Raw genomic sequence first — 15,878 nt, 5'->3', positions numbered from 1 at the left:
GGGGGAAACTAAAGGAAGCAACTTCTGGAGGTGAAGTTGCTCTACGGCGAAAAACTGGAAACCCTCCAACGACGCAAGGACGCGCCGAAGACACCAATTCACGACATGCCCTCATCCCGACGACCCGACCTAACCCTGACGAGACTCCCGAACACGACGACAGCTACACGGTGCGACGCGTATCCGACATGACCGAGGCTGCCGCTGAGAAGGCAAGTACGACGCACAGTGCCCGACCGTCAATACGCACAAGCCGAGACGCGACGCCCCGACGCACCCGGAACTCGAGGAAGGCGGCGTCCGACGTCCAGTTGTCCATCGACGGCTTTGACGTAGTCGCCCTCATCGACACGGGAGCCGACTACTCGGTAATGAGCGGGTCATTCGCGTCTAAGCTGAAGAAAGTTACGACAAGATGGGACGGTCCACATATACGCACAGCAGGAGGCCACCTCGTGACGCCAAGTGGAACGTGCACATCGCGCGTCCCCATAGACGGCACGACGTACCCAGCGGCGTTCGTCATTTTGCCTAACTGCTCCCGCGACGTAATTCTCGGAATGGACTTTTTGACGGACAACGGCGCAATAATCGATCTGCAGACGAAGTCGATAACTTTTTCCTCCGATCACTCCATGACGCCGGAATCAAACCCCGATCACCGTGCTGCTGTCAGGATCGTCGACGATCAGGTCACCCTGCCACCCTGCGCAAGCTTGATGATCGCCGTCTACTGTGAGGATGCTGCTCCTGACATCGACGCTATCGTAGAGGGTGACCAAAGGTTGCTTCTCAACCGCGGTGTCTCCGTCGCAAGAGGCATTGCGCGCTTTAAGCAATGCAAATCCCATGTTTTGGTCACCAATTTCACCGAGGAGTACCAGCATCTAAACAAGGGCGCTGCAATTGCGTTCCACCCGCCGCGGTGGCGCAGTGGCTAAGGCGTTGCGCTGCTGAGCACGAGTTCGCGGGTTCGATTCCCGGCCGTGGCGGCAACTTTTCTGATGGAGGCGAAAAGCAAAAACGCCCGTGTGTACGAGATTTCTGCGCACGATAAAGATCCCCAGGTGGTCAAAATTAATCCGGAGCCCTCCACTACGACGCGCCTCATCGCCTGCGTTGCGTCGGCGCGTTAAACCCCACAATCAATCAAGCAATTGCGTTCCTCGAAGAAACGCAAGAAGCAAGTCAAGTGATCCCCGATGGTGACTCCGGCACATCACGATGAAACATGCGGCCCGAAGGCGTTCACGTGGTTCGCTTAAAACCTTTTTACGGACGAGGACGAACTTAAATTTTTATTTGTTCGGACTGTCGCCTATGTTAGCATCGGGTCGATGCACTCTTAGAGGGGGGGGGTAATGCCGCGAACCATGCATTGGGTTTGTTTATTTGTGTTTTGCTTTTACCGCCCGGCTGCGCCGGTCTGTGTTATCTCTGTGCTAACGCGTGTTCCATTCTTTCTTTCTTTGCCGCATGTGTTATCTGTTCTGATACGGAGAGCATTCAGATCTAACGGGAACAGCCTGGAATAATCTTCTTGGATCTACAATGTTCTCGATGCGAATCGACGGTTCGAGAACCACGTGCGCCGAAAGATAAAAAGCCTGCAGAGCAGACGCCGGTGCATTCGATTCTGGGACGCTCGCCGACGCAAGTCACTTTGTTGACCGCTGCTTCGCCGCCTCTGTATTCTTTTGAGTTGTTAGGGGAGCACAAGTTCGCCCCAAATAAACTTGTTTATCTTTCAAGACATTTGATTGATTGATTGATTGATTGATTGTAGGGTTTAACGCGCCGACGCCACGCAGGCGATGAGGCGCGCCGTAGTGGAGGGCTCCGGATTAATTTTGACCACCTGGGGATCTTTAACGTGCGCCGAAATCTCGTGCACACGGGCGTTTTTGCTTTTCGCCTCCATCAGAAAAGCGGCCGCCGCGGCCGGGAATCGAACCCGCGACCTCGTGCTCAGCAGCGCAACGCCTTAGCCACTGAGCCACCACGGCGGGTATCTTTCAAGACAACTGCGTCGTCCCTGGCTTCGTGACAATATGTTCAGCATAGACTTACTACATGAACATGTACCCCTAACTTTTGCGTAGAGGACGGGCCACACTGTTCAAACATCATCACTCTTGTGATGTAAGTGTCCCCTAGTTTGAAAGGAGCACTTTTACAAATAAATAGATATACTAATCTTTTCAGTGTAAATTGCGGTACATAAGACCCCGCTTCTTGATAGGGGACTCGATGGTGCTTCATCCGGAGATGTCAGCAAATGGTAAATGCAGCATGGGAATGGGGCGGTGGAAATATACATTATTTAGCGCTAAAATTGGGAATGTGAGTCAGCGACTGACCGGGTGAATGAGTCAGTGAGTGGCTGACTGATCGAGTGACGGAATGAGTGAGTGAAGGAAACGGAACAAGTGAAGTATCGTCTAAACCAAAAATAACCTCGCAAACATTTGAAGAAGACTTCGAAAACCAAATGTCAACTTGTCAATCACGTCCTTCTGAAAAAAAAAAATCTTTTGTGCCATACCATAAGGATGGACTGGCAGTCTGAAAGAGCAACGTTTCAATGAGAAAGACACAAGTTCGGCAAACTTTTAGGCAGCTCATATAATTTACATGCTTGCATCATCTTCAGGTTATATCTGACGATATCACGTTTGTCTTCACAAAAATATTACGGAGTGTAGAGTTTACTTGCGTTAGCACGGAGATTATGACGCTTAAGAATATTCAGACGCCTTCTGTGCTAAGAAATATGATATAGAAAACTGGGCCTTATTACAGCATTTGGAAAGGATTGGGAATTTCTCCAAGTTTAATCGCGATATACAGAACAACTCGTCTAAGCGATCACCCTGTCCCGGAAAAACTCATGGCAAAGCTTTCGTACCATGAGAAGGCATAAAAGACAGTGTTTGTTCAGAAATTTTTTATTGACGACCACTTCATTGGCCACCGGGAGAAGGCGCGCACGGGGCAGAAATTACCTTTTCCAGCTGAAAACGCGAGCACGGCAGTGCACCATAGGCGCCGTAGTCGTCGCTGATTTTCCGACCTGTACGGACCGGGTTTTCCACTGCGAAAGCCCGGTTTATACTACGACTGCCACCTCGTCAGCACAAGAAAAGTCTCACCGACTTCACACCTATGTACAGAATTCACTGTCATTTCATCTTTGTTAGTAATCCACATTCACATACTTGAATGGCTCATGCTTTATTCTCCGATCATGTTTCAAATTCAGACGCACTGACGAAGTTGATTTGGCTGAAATCCTGCTTTTAGTTATAATATATGTAGATATATAGTCAGCGAATCCCTTTCATATGCCTAAATCTTCGATGTTTCAAAATCGGGCCGGTGTCGCCACGTTTAAAACGAACGCTACAAGAAGCCCCTTTGCGACATAGTTTTAGGGCTAAAAATGGACGGACACGAGAAAAAAAAAAACAGGACAGGAGGTAACTAACTGGTTTTTTGCCTTCACGTGCAACGATATAAATAGGAAAAGAAAGGAGGAAGACGCGCAGATGAGCTGTGCGCACTACTTCATAACCCCATTTAGAAGGCTACCGGAGGGCGATGTCAAACCAACTAATCTCGCAGGAATACAGAGATATGAATGTAAGGCTAACGCAATCGCCTCCTTTTTTCTTCATGTTATAGGCCTCCAAGCGTTCACGGGCTGTTGGGTATCGGCACCTGCTTAGAATTTTCGTATGGCCAACCATCGGCTCACACGCTGCGCATTTTTCGTCAGTGAACGATAGATGGGCCCCATCGCTGCAAAAAATTTATATTACGCGATCAGCTCCTTTCACATTACTAGTCTGCTGCCATTATTTTTTGCGATCACTAGTTATCTCCGAGGAATTTAGCCATATACCGGTAATAGTAAGCCCAAAGGGAATAGCTTCAATCACGCATGAACATGCATAGAAAACAATACCTTCCCGACGAACTAGGCGCTAATTGGTTCCGTTCCGCCTGTCTCCCATTCTACATCAAAGGTTCTACAGAAATACCCGGTCATAATGAACACGCACTGCTCCTCATACGTGATTTGTGCGGCCCCTCGTAACGCTTGTCAAGTTGTGTTCCGTTTGAAATTTCTTCCCTCTGCCGGTGCTCCATTAGTAAGACGAAAGAGCAAAGCAGCTGCCCAGCGGTCATCATTTTCACCAACCATAGTTTTAGTTTCTTTTCGTCGTCCCGGCGTCAAATTTTCCCCACGTGCGCTGTCCTGAGTCGTCCTCTCCAAATGAAGCCTATTTCCGCGCTGAATGGTTGATGAGCGACTGGAATGAAAGTTCAGCAGATTACTGAGACTTTTCTGTCCAAGACCCCGCTCCGCCTCCTCCGCTCATGGCCAGTTCGTTAGAGCCGTTAGGAGCACGCATGTCAAACTTTTCAGTCGGTTTGTATTTACTTATTTTGATCACCCATATATATTCGGAGGTATTTTTTTGCTTTACCTGTGCGAACACAAAGAATGAGCGAAGCGCCCACTTCTGGGCTCTATATTGTTACGGGGAAGGTATTGTATTCACCAAAGGTATTTACAGGGGAAAAGCCAGAGTAGAGTGTCTGGATTCACGCACCAACCTAGTCGAGACGGATCGTCGTCATCTTCCTCTTCTACCTGCTCAGCTCTCATCAGTCCCTCTCTCCAGCACAGAAACCGAAGCATACCCGTCGGCTCAGTACATAGCCCAACGTCCTCGTCACATAGGCCCCCGGCCAGGAGAGCACCGACTTGGTGCTGACTAAGGTGTTGCGTCCAAGCTGGGAGAATTGTAGGGCTGCAGCCGCAGCACATGCACGATGTCGGTCTTCGGCGTGGAAGACGATGTGGACTCTGCAACAGGACTGATCTCATACGTCACATCGGTGACCATCCGCAGGACCTTGTAGGGGTAATGATAAGGTGAAAGAAGCTTTTCAGAGAGGCCCACACGGCGAGGAGGAGACCATAACAATACGAGCGTTCCAGGAGGATAATAGATGTTGCGGTGCTTTAGGTGATAACGTGTTTTCTGTGAAACCTGCGAGGGCGAAAGGCGGGCGCGGGCGACTTCACGGGCTAGAGTTGGTGTAGAAGTAGCTTCGAAGGCATATTCAGTCGGTGGAGTGATCGATGAGGGTATCAAGGTGTCAAGCGGCAAAGTGGGCTCAGGTCCATAGAGGAGATAAAAGGGTGAAAAACCAGCCGTATCGTGGCGCAAGGAGTTCTACGCAAACGCCACGTACGGCAACGTCAAGTCCAAATCTTTGTGATCCGTGGAGGCATACATAGACAGCATATCCGTAAGGGTGCGGTTAAAAGGTTCCGTAAGTCCACTGGTTTGGGGATGGTAAGAAGTGGTGAGCTTGTGTGCCGGGGAACTTAAACGAAGGAGATCAGCGACCACTTTGGACAAAACGTATCGTCCCCGGTCGGTGCGAAGTTGATGTGGAGCGCCGTGGAATATGACGTCGCGAAGGAGGAAGTCGTGAAGGAGGAAGGAGAAAGTTTTGGGGTAGTACTTTTTCAAAAGTAAGTTTTCCTTGTAGTTATTCTACAGAGATTGAATTTCGGCGATTTATGATCGCTTCCAAAGGGACCGTGCAGGTAAGTGCAAATGCCTAATGCTTTTATTTTGCATGTATATATCTGTGCGTATCCATGCACAATTGATTTATTGATTGATTTACTTATTGATTACTTGATTGACTGATTGATTGATTGATTGATTGATTGATTGATTGATTGATTGATTGATTGATTGATTGATTGATTGATTGATTGATTGATTGATTGATTGATTGATTGATTGATTTCCGGGATTAGCGCACTAAATCTACACATGGGCTATGCGACGGCCGTAGTGGAAGGCTCGGACTACATTTGACCATAGGAATCTTAAAATGCGCGCAAAACTCGACCCACGGACGTTTGCGCTTTTCGCCGCATCAGAAAATCATCCACTAAGGAGGATATGTATGTATGTATGTATTGCTGTATGTATTGTGTGCCTAGCAGTATTCCCTAAAATGAGTTTGTTTTCCGCAATAACGTCGGAGAAGCACAAATGCATTTCTGGAACTGGTTAGAAGACACATCCAGCCACCATGCAGAAGCAACGTGAGGTGCTGTTGCCGCACAGATGCTCCTCGCAATGCGAAACCATGCTGCGTGTAGCCGGACACTCCTACAAGTTCCGGAATAGTGTGTTCGCTCCGAATTCAATCCTGGGAAGACACGTGCATGGCTACGCTCCTCCCGGGTGTGACAGGAAGAGGTTATCCGCGTCAACAGGAGGCTTAGACCCACCGGGAAGAAGAGAAATGTGAAGGTATTGATGGCTAGTACTCGAGATTCACGTTCAAGAAATGAGACAGGCACTTAGGGCGGGCGTATAAGACGCAGAGGAATATTTATCGAGGCGGAAATTATAATCACAAATTGAATGCGAAACTGAAGTCAATCCTAAAGACGCACGTTTCCGCGACGGCAAGACTAGCAAAAATTCAAAATGTAGACTAGAAAACACACCCGTTAGAGTATGAGTGGCTCACGCGGTCTCGTGTACTCGATTAAGTCTATGCTGGTACATTCCCGTTTGTCCGCGACCTCTTTATGTTGAGCACAAGGTACACAACGTTGTAAAGTCGAAGTCGGCGATTTAATGCACGCTGGACTAACATCTTGTAATCACCGCTGGAACTGAACCCTGTCTGGGTCTCCGGTGGTCCTGGCGGCGGCCTTGGTAGTGCATGCCTACTGCAATATTCCAGGCAGCTTTTTGAACCGTGGCTCCTTCGATACACCTCTGCGTCGTCATCCAGTCACCATCCCACTTCTTTCTCCCCCTTCACTGATATGTCTTTCGCTATTCCAGGGTCCCCTTCCGACAGCATCTGCTTAATTAACTTCCTCGTCATCGACGTTTGGTCGGGCGCACACCCCATTGCTCCCCTCTATATCAGTTCAAGGATACACCGGAAACAGGATGCGTGGGAACCCTGAATAATTTCCACGCATCGCCCTTGATCTTTCAAAAGTGCAACGTGAGAGTGGCTTCGGATTGAAGTTTGCGGTTGAGCTTCGAAAAAACAGGAGCTGCAGTTCTTGGACCTGCGTTTAAGATTTGAAGAAGGCCATGTGTGCTGGCTATGCTTGCGTCCCTCTGTGTAACCCCCCTCAGTTGCAGTTCAGGGTATTCGAAGTTGGTAAAGAATGGAGTGTGTTTCTCTGTGTTGCGAGCAGCTTTAATCCAGGCATGCTACCATGCTGTTGATTACAGCTTCTGGAGTCAGTTAAAGAGGCTAGAGGCGGAAGGTCACGCTAGAGAAGACCTCTTGACTTGTGGCAATAAGTTGATTAGGTTTGTGAAGTCTCGTGGGGTCACCGATTTAGAACGAAAAAAAAAGAAGGATAAGCTGGCCATGATTACCTATGTGCACCGTACTGCGCATGGTTTGAAGAATTCGCTAGTCGGTAATGCATACAAATCGTCTTTTGCGCCTCGCGTAAACTGAAGGGAATGTGCGCACCCGAACACCGAAATCCTATGTCGACAGATAGGGCAGCCAAATCGGGATGTGGCTCGAAGTATGAGCACATATATGTGGAAAGCGTACCCGGCGTCGTGTGCAAAGTTTACTATCCTGCGGTGCGTCATAGATAGGGCAGACTGGCAAGTGTGCCAAACTTAGATTGCGAGAGCATGCGCTCTCCATGGACAAATGTCCGCGATCCGGTGCCCTAAGTAAAAATAACGGCTAGTTTAAATAGGCCACTTCGCATTGATACGTAAAACGTAAGAAGTATTGCGGTAAGAGCGCTCTTGCGGCATGGCGACAAGGCAAGCATGCTAGCGAGGAGAAGGCAACATATCGCAGTGGGACTCACACCCTAGCTCCTGAGATCTCGATTGAGCCTGTCCGTGTCCTTTCCGCGGCCGCTGCCTGGTGACGGCCCCGGTATCTTCAGCCGCGCGTTGCGTGGTTCGTAATTGAATTGTCCATGACTGTACATACCACGCTCGTGACCCAATAGTCCCGTTTCTTTTGTCGCCACTATGTTCAGCTCCAAGTTAGGCGCACCCACCCTTAACGTAAGAGATGTAGCCAACAGCTGCCGACAACACCAAGATATTTATTTGGTGGCCCTGCAGGGAACAAAGCTTGAAATTAAACGAGAGACAGACAGCATGGTACACATTTTTCGCTATAGCTATGAAGTGGGCGAGTCACGCGGTGGGGCACTCCGCAGGTTCTTTATTGCTGCGCAAGTTTTTTGTTCCGGTAGTTCAATCTGCTGGGTCTTGCGCAGTTTCGCGTTTTGTTGCTCGCGATTTTTTGTTGGGGGACCCGGAGTTTAGATTCATTTGCGTGTAGAGCCACTGAATATCTTAATAATATTGCGGAAGCTTCGACCAGCGGGTGGGTCAGTGCCTTATCAGTATAGAAACTGGCGAAGCAAGCGAGAATAGGTCGCACAGTTCGCATGCGGAAAACGGTCCCTCCAGTGCAACTGTTGTTTGCTGCTCCTTCGTGTGCGAAACCACACCCCTCCACTTGTGATCAGCCGCCGGTTTTCATTGCCGTGACTAAGGCGCACGAGAAATCTCTGTCAACACCGGGCAATGAAGTTTGTCGGTTGATTAACAGCGGGAAGGGTCGTGTCGTGATTGTGGGAACAGCCTAGCAGACCACAGTTGCACGGGCGGGACCCTTCTGCGCATGCAAACTGTGCGACCTATTATCGCTCGTTTCACGGCTTTCTACCGTGATTGGGCGCTGACCCGCACGTCGATCGATGCTCCAGCAATATTTTTTAAATATTCGGTGGCTGTGCGCCCCAGCAAAGCTTAGGTCCTGTAGGGATTTCTGAAATAATAGTTTTTTTAGTGTGAAAGAAGCCTTATAGTGCTGGAAGGCTCTAATTGTGTGCATCAGACTTGTGACAGAGCCAACACAAATGCACCAGTAGAACCTAGTGCGCACTTGTTAGAGGCTCACACCGCTGAGCACAGCCTGCACGACGAAAACTGTTTTTTTTAGTGGTCTAGGTACCCCCTTTTTCACACGTTTTCAAGGGTGGGGCCATGCGCGTCTGAATCGAATATATTTGTCGTGATAGCTAGTTCCAGTGTGTCGTAATTATGACGTAGCATCAAAATCCTTAAATACTTCACCGATAATTGTCTTGCTGCGGTGTCGGTGGGTCAATAAAAAAGAAAAGTCAAACTCGAATTGGGGGCTGTGGAAACTGAATGCCAAACTGCGGTCGAATGGTTTATCTATGGAGCTGGTAAAGGAATGCTTAATGTGCGATAATGCAACACCCCGGGAATCGACTCTCAAAAGAATATGCATCAAACCTACTTGTTACAGCTGTCACTTGGCCACATTTTACGGCTATACTAAGGCACAAAACAAATTTTTACAGACGGGTCGTGTATGCTTGACCGCAGTTCCTTTGGGATCTTCATCTCGTACACTGCACAGATATTCTCTTATCCTCTCGAGCGGGCAACGTCATCAATGTCAGCCGAGTTTCACGCCATCAAGGAAGCCATCCGGAACATTTTCCACCAACCGCCGCGGCAATGGACCATCTTCACAAATTCCAAGGCAGCCCTCCTAAGTCTACTGCGCAACGACTGCTTCAGCATTCATGAACACGCCTCTCGTGAAATAACTTACTTGTACCTCCAGGCCAAAGACACTAAGTGACATTTCAGTGGCTTCCAGGCCTCTGTGGTGTTTCAGGTAATGAAAAGACAGATGAAGCAGCTTGAAGGGGTGTTCAAATGCAAAATATAAGGAAGGTCTTCACCAATCATGATGCCTCAACTATGACGAAGGCACTTGTTTTAATGGAGCGGAACCGTCTCTGGTATCTTAGAGAACCATTGTCCGTTTTTGCACTACATAGACCCTGAACGCAGGATTAAGCTGCCAGAGCGGCTTCCGCGGCGACTAGAAACGTCGTACCACCGATTACGCCTCAATGCACCTCTTACAAAAACTTACCTGTTTTGATTTGGCACCCCCTTGAAATCTTGCTGTGGTAACTGAGGAACGCCGGAAACCGTGGACCACGTACTGTAAGAGTGCCCCGCTTACATGATCCCAAGGTGCCGTTTGGATCAGAAGATCGAACCCCTACGCCCTGAACAATCAGCCTAAATGTGCTCCTTGGCCCCTGGCACACCCCTTCAGCGCAACGCAAAGCTATAATGACGTTGTTTGAATACATGGACGAGATGGGCGTCACTGAACTGATTTAAACTACTGAGAACATGACGTTCGTCGATCTGTTCACATTAACCTCATAACGCCTGCTTTTTTTTACTTATTCTCTTCTCTTTCTTCTGCCGTGTTATCTATAGGGCATTTTCTACTCTCCCCTACCCATTCCCCCACCGAGGAGCAAGCCGGTATTACGAATCCGGCAAACCTCTCGGTTTTCTTCTCTAGTAAAGAGCTTTCTCTCTTTCTCTCTCTCGATAATTAGGACAAGGGGAACAAAAATTGCTTCGAAGCCTGGGGGGATTTAAGGAAAACGTGAAGATGATAGCAATTGAACGCTCCAGTAAGACTTCCTGCGACGAGACTTAGGAGGGAAATGAGCTCCGAATCGTTTTAGCCCAACTCACAAAGAAATAAAATAAAATCCCCGACAGGTTCGCTTCGGACATGAGAAGCGTGAAAATTAGGATTGAAGCTCAGGATGCCGAAAAATACGCAAGAGCGGTAGTAAGAGCAAGAGGGAGAAGTTACTTGCGGGGCAGTAGCCCACTAAACGCGCACTTCCAAATAACAATTACACACACAAGCAGGGGATCAGCCAAATAGAATACTGGTGCGATAAAGAAAAAAGCAAGGGGACATATGAATGCGTTCACTGAACACTACACCAAACGGTTTGGGCAAAGAAAGCCCCCTAAAGGCGGATTCCAAACAGATTTCTTTTTTTACCTCAACTGAGCAACAACACTACGGAAAGTCTGCAAGTACCAACCATTCTAGATAAGATTGAACAAGCGATAGACGAACTACACGTGTCTCAAGAACACGTGTCTCAAGACGAACTACACGAACTAGCACATGTCTCAAGAATGTTCAAGACCGAAATTTCGCTGCTGATGCAAGTAGTTTTTGACGGCAGTTTACGGAGAAACATTCTGCTACCGTCTTTCTACTGAGCCCACATGGCACTCATACCAAAAAGCAAAGATGTGGAACAACTGCCAAAGGTGAGCCGATATCACCCTGTAACATTATTGAATATCGATTGTAAGGTGCTAACGAAAGTCCTTGCAAAAGGTCTACGGTCTCTCATCCAACACTTGGTCGAGCCACATCAAATAAAACGTGCGGCCTAACAGGAACATTCAGACGGTCAGGAGCATTCTCGAGTGTTGCGATGCTGATGACCGGAATGTGGAAGAAGCATCTGATAAAGCTGCAAACGATATTTTTTCCGGTTTTAGAGTGCGGAACGTTGGAATCGGTAATAGTAGGAGGAATTAGTGTACCGTGTGTGCAGTGCGCGACGAAACCTATATTTAATAAGCAGTGAGCAGAAAGAAAACACTTCAAGTAGTCAGTCTGGCAAGGTTTTCCCACTTCACGCCTGTTGTTCACGCTGAAACTAGAGCCACGTTGTGCAAAAATTATTCAGAGTGAGCAAATACGCGGATTTCGACTAGGCAAATGCGAACGTTACGTTTTGTGGTATACGGATGATGTGGCCGTATTTTGTGCTGATCAATCGAGGGTGAGTAATGTACTAGCGGTCCCAAGAGAATATTGCAAAACCAAACGCAGTACTGTAAATTTTATTAAATCCATAGGGACGTGGCACGGCAGAAGGAGCGATATGACTGCCGTGGACGACGAGGTGGAGTGGACAACCACGCTCACAAAGTATATATGAGACTACCGCTTGATAGGTATCGTGAGAACGCTATATTGGGCAAGGGAGAGCAAGAGAAATGTAAGCGCAAACGGAAGTGTCAGCCGGTCAGCATGCATCTATTTTCGCCCGAGCGACAATTTGTAATACGTTTTGGATAGCCAAGCTATGGCATGTCATGCAGGCGCATTGTTGTAGACTTCTTCCCTCCAAAATTTTGATAGGTTGCTTGCGGTGTACGTGTGGCAATCTTGCTTTGAACGAACGAAGCGCAGTAACTTGTTTCGCCCGTTAAAAGGGGGCGAACTAGAGTTCTCGAACCTATTTGTTACAAAACTCGTGTCGAGATTTTTGTATCTCTGCGACCAGATAGATCCATTTCTTCGGTCGTACATACAGATTTGGTTGAGCTCTACTATATCAAATTTCACTGTAACTACGAGGTATATGAAGAGAGTTGCAGTGAGTGGGCTCTTAGGCGCAGAAGTTATGTCTAAGAGGTTTTCAAGAGAGCGAGTTTCTACGAAGTGCTTGTCGAACGCGACGCGTACGTGGTTGGCCTGTCATGTAGTAGAACGTTTGCGTCCCGAAGCAGTGTATAGAATAAAATACCTCGAACTACATAAACAAGGCGTGCTCAAGCGCGTTAAGATAATGGTAATACCTGCAGAATTTAAAATATGCTTTTTGTAATTTCCTCAATCTGAGCTTATTTCTTGAAATGTGTGTTGATGAGATGGGGTTGTTTTTGCTATGGGGTAAGGATTGTAGAACATGTAATAAGCCTGAATGTGTACAACGTGGCTTTGCCGAATATTTGAATGCCTATCTTTCTCGAATGTCCCACAGTGGACTCTCAAAAAAGACCTGCCTCTGACACCGAAAAGCTTACGTTTTCTTGAAATTGAGCGTGATGACGCTCCTTATGATGTCTTCTTTCTCCTTGGTCTCCATGCTACATGGCGTAGCAAAATGGCTGTCAGAAAGCGACAGGAATGCTAGGCCAGTGGCTTCCTGCTTTGTAGAAAATATCAGCAAACCGGAGGAAGGTAAGCCAAAAAAGAGTACGGTGATGACGTTATCAGGCGTCGTGAAAGCACACAAATCACTGCCAATCAAACGTTAGACAGCGTTGTTATTGTGCCAACCTAAATGATTGGCTTTTGTGTTTTATGATGCTAAGATAAACGAAAAAAGAAAAGTTGAAAGTAAATGTCATGTACGACCGTTCACTACAAGTAGTATTGAAAAAATGGCAAGACCAACGTTGAGTGATGGCGGGCCACCTTATATTTTCTTTTTATTTTGTACCACGTTTAGTCGGTTGTACCTATTGTCGTGTCTTCGTTGTCTTATTTTACGTCGAGGAGCATGAATAAAGAAAAAAATACTAAATTGGTAGAGCGCTATGCTTTTAACATAACTGTCCTGGGTTCAAATCCTTGTTCCGGTGATCACATCTTTTTTTTCTTCGCACGTTTTTTTTCGTTTGTAACGTTCGAGAGACATCTATGGTACGCGTCTAGTGCGTGCTCACTGTACCTCAATTTGCCGTCGATAGACACATTATGTATCGCGCGATGGTCCTTCGTATTGTGCAGTAGTTCAACCTCATGATACGGAAGGACATTTTTGTGGAATTTAATGGCCCCGGATAGCTCAGCCGGTATACGGATAGGCTTTTAACATAGCGGTCTAGGGTTCAAGTCTTTGCTCGGGCGAGCACATCTTTTTTTCTGCGCGCGTTTTTTCTTGGTTTGTAAGGTTCGAGAGACACCTCTGGTAATCATCGCTAATGCGTTCTCCTTGTACCTTATTCTGCCGTCGATAGACCGATTATAAATAGAACGATGGTCCTCTCTATTCCGTATTAGTCCAACCTCAGGATACGGAAGGACATTGTACGGTCTTTTCAACGGGCCCGGATAGCTCAGTCGGTAGAGCGTTAGGCTTGTAACCTAACGGTTCAGAGTTCAAGTCCCTGTTCGGGCGAGCACATCTTTTTTTCTGCGCGCGTTTTTTCTTGGTTTGTAAGGTTCGAGAGACACCTCTGGTACTCATCGCTAATGCGTTCTCCTTGTACCTTATTCTGCCGTCGATAGACTGATTATGAATACAACGTTGGTGCTCTCTATTGCGTATTAGTCCAACCTCAGGATACGGAAGTACATTGTACGGTCTCTTCAACGGGCCCGGACAGCTCAGTCGGTAGAGCGTTAGGCTTTTAACCTAACGTTCCAGGGTTCAAGTCCCTGTTCTGGCGATCCCATCTTTTTTGTCAGCGTGTTCTTTGTTTATAAGGTTCGAGAGACACCTCTGGTACTCATGTCTAGAACGTGCTCCCTGTACCTCATTCTGCGGTCGATAGACTGATTATAAACGGAGCGATGGTCCTCTTTATTGCGTAGTACACCAACATCGGTATATGGAAGGACATTCTACAGGATCTTGAACCCTTCGAAAAGCTCAGTCAATAGAGCGTTAGGCTTTTAACCTAACAATCCAGGGTTCAAGTCCCTGTTTAGGCGATCACATCTTTTTTCTCCGCGATTTTTTTCTTGGTTTATAAGGTTCGAGAGACGTCTCTGGTACTCATGTCTAGAGCGTGCTCTCTGTATGTCATTCTGCCGTCGATAGAATGATTATATATGGAACGATGGTCCTCTCTATTGCGTATTAGTCCAACCTCAGGATACGGAAGGACATTGTACGGGCTCTTCAACGGGCCCGGATAGCTCAGTCCGTAGAGCGTTAGGCTTTTAACCTAACGCTCCAGGGTTCAATTCCCTGTTTGGGCGAGCACATCTTTTTTTCTCGGCACGTTTCTTCTTTGTTTATAAGGTTCGAGAGACACCTCTGGTACTCATGTCTAGAACGTGCTCCCTGTACCTAATTCTGCGGTCGATAGGCTGATTATAAACGGAGCGATGGTCCTCTTTATTGCGTAGTACACCAACATCGGTATATGGAAGGATATTCTACAGGATCTTGAACCCTTCTGATAGCTCAGTCAATAGAGCTTTAGACTTTTAACCCAACGATCCAGGGTTCAAGTCCCTGTTCGGGCGATCACATCTTTTTTCTCCGCGCTTTTGTACTTGGTTTATAAGGTTCGAGAGACATCTCTGGTACTCATGTCTAGAGCGTAATCCTTTTACCTCATTCTGCCGTTAATAGAATGATTATATATGGAACGATGGTCCTCTCTATTGCGTATTCATCCAACCTCAGGATACGGAAGGACATTGTACGGGCTCTTCAACGGGCCCGGACAGCTCAGTCGGTAGAGCGTTAGGCTTTTAACCTAACGTTCCAGGGTTCAAGTCCCTGTTCTGGCGATCCCATCTTTTTTGTCAGCGTGTTCTTTGTTTATAAGGTTCGAGAGACACCTCTGGTACTCATGTCTAGAACGTGCTCCCTGTACCTCATTCTGCGGTCGATAGACTGATTATAAACGGAGCGATGGTCCTCTTTATTGCGTAGTACACCAACATCGGTATATGGAAGGACATTCTACAGGATCTTGAACCCTTCGAATAGCTCAGTCAATAGAGCGTTAGGCTTTTAACCTAACAATCCAGGGTTCAAGTCCCTGTTTAGGCGATCACATCTTTTTTCTCCGCGATTTTTTTCTTGGTTTATAAGGTTCGAGAGACGTCTCTGGTACTCATGTCTAGAGCGTGCTCTCTGTATGTCATTCTGCCGTCGATAAAATGATTATATATGGAACGATGGTCCTCTCTATTGCGTATTAGTCCAACCTCAGGATACGGAAGGACATTGTACGGGCTCTTCAACGGGCCCGGATAGCTCAGTCCGTAGAGCGTTAGGCTTTTAACCTAACGCTCCAGGGTTCAATTCCCTGTTTGGGCGAGCACATCTTTTTTTCTCGGCACGTTTCTTCTTTGTTTATAAGGTTCGAGAGACACCTCTGGTACTCATGTCTAGA

General features: G+C 47.3%; 5 non-coding genes across 5 annotated transcripts; all 5 read left to right on the top strand.

The window, feature by feature from the left end:
- Positions 1 to 13,848: 13,848 nt before the first annotated feature.
- On the top strand, positions 13,849 to 13,921 carry Trnat-ugu (transfer RNA threonine (anticodon UGU)). Its single transcript has one exon. It is a non-coding gene; the product is annotated as a tRNA-Thr (tRNA).
- Positions 13,922 to 14,119: 198 nt separating this feature from the next.
- On the top strand, positions 14,120 to 14,192 carry Trnak-uuu (transfer RNA lysine (anticodon UUU)). The gene has a single exon. It is a non-coding gene; the product is annotated as a tRNA-Lys (tRNA).
- A 462-nt stretch (positions 14,193 to 14,654) lies between these two features.
- Positions 14,655 to 14,727, top strand: Trnak-uuu (transfer RNA lysine (anticodon UUU)). The gene has a single exon. It is a non-coding gene; the product is annotated as a tRNA-Lys (tRNA).
- A 467-nt stretch (positions 14,728 to 15,194) lies between these two features.
- On the top strand, positions 15,195 to 15,267 carry Trnak-uuu (transfer RNA lysine (anticodon UUU)). Its single transcript has one exon. It is a non-coding gene; the product is annotated as a tRNA-Lys (tRNA).
- A 462-nt stretch (positions 15,268 to 15,729) lies between these two features.
- On the top strand, positions 15,730 to 15,802 carry Trnak-uuu (transfer RNA lysine (anticodon UUU)). The gene has a single exon. It is a non-coding gene; the product is annotated as a tRNA-Lys (tRNA).
- Positions 15,803 to 15,878: the final 76 nt, after the last annotated feature.

This window comes from Haemaphysalis longicornis, unplaced genomic scaffold (genome assembly GCF_048455015.1).
Source record: "Haemaphysalis longicornis isolate Haplotype H1 unplaced genomic scaffold, Haemaphysalis longicornis Haplotype H1 scaffold_4, whole genome shotgun sequence".
Lineage (NCBI taxonomy): Eukaryota > Metazoa > Arthropoda > Arachnida > Ixodida > Ixodidae > Haemaphysalis > Haemaphysalis longicornis.
The sequence above is the reverse complement of the archived record's forward strand: the minus strand, read 5'-3'. Positions and strand labels throughout refer to the sequence as shown.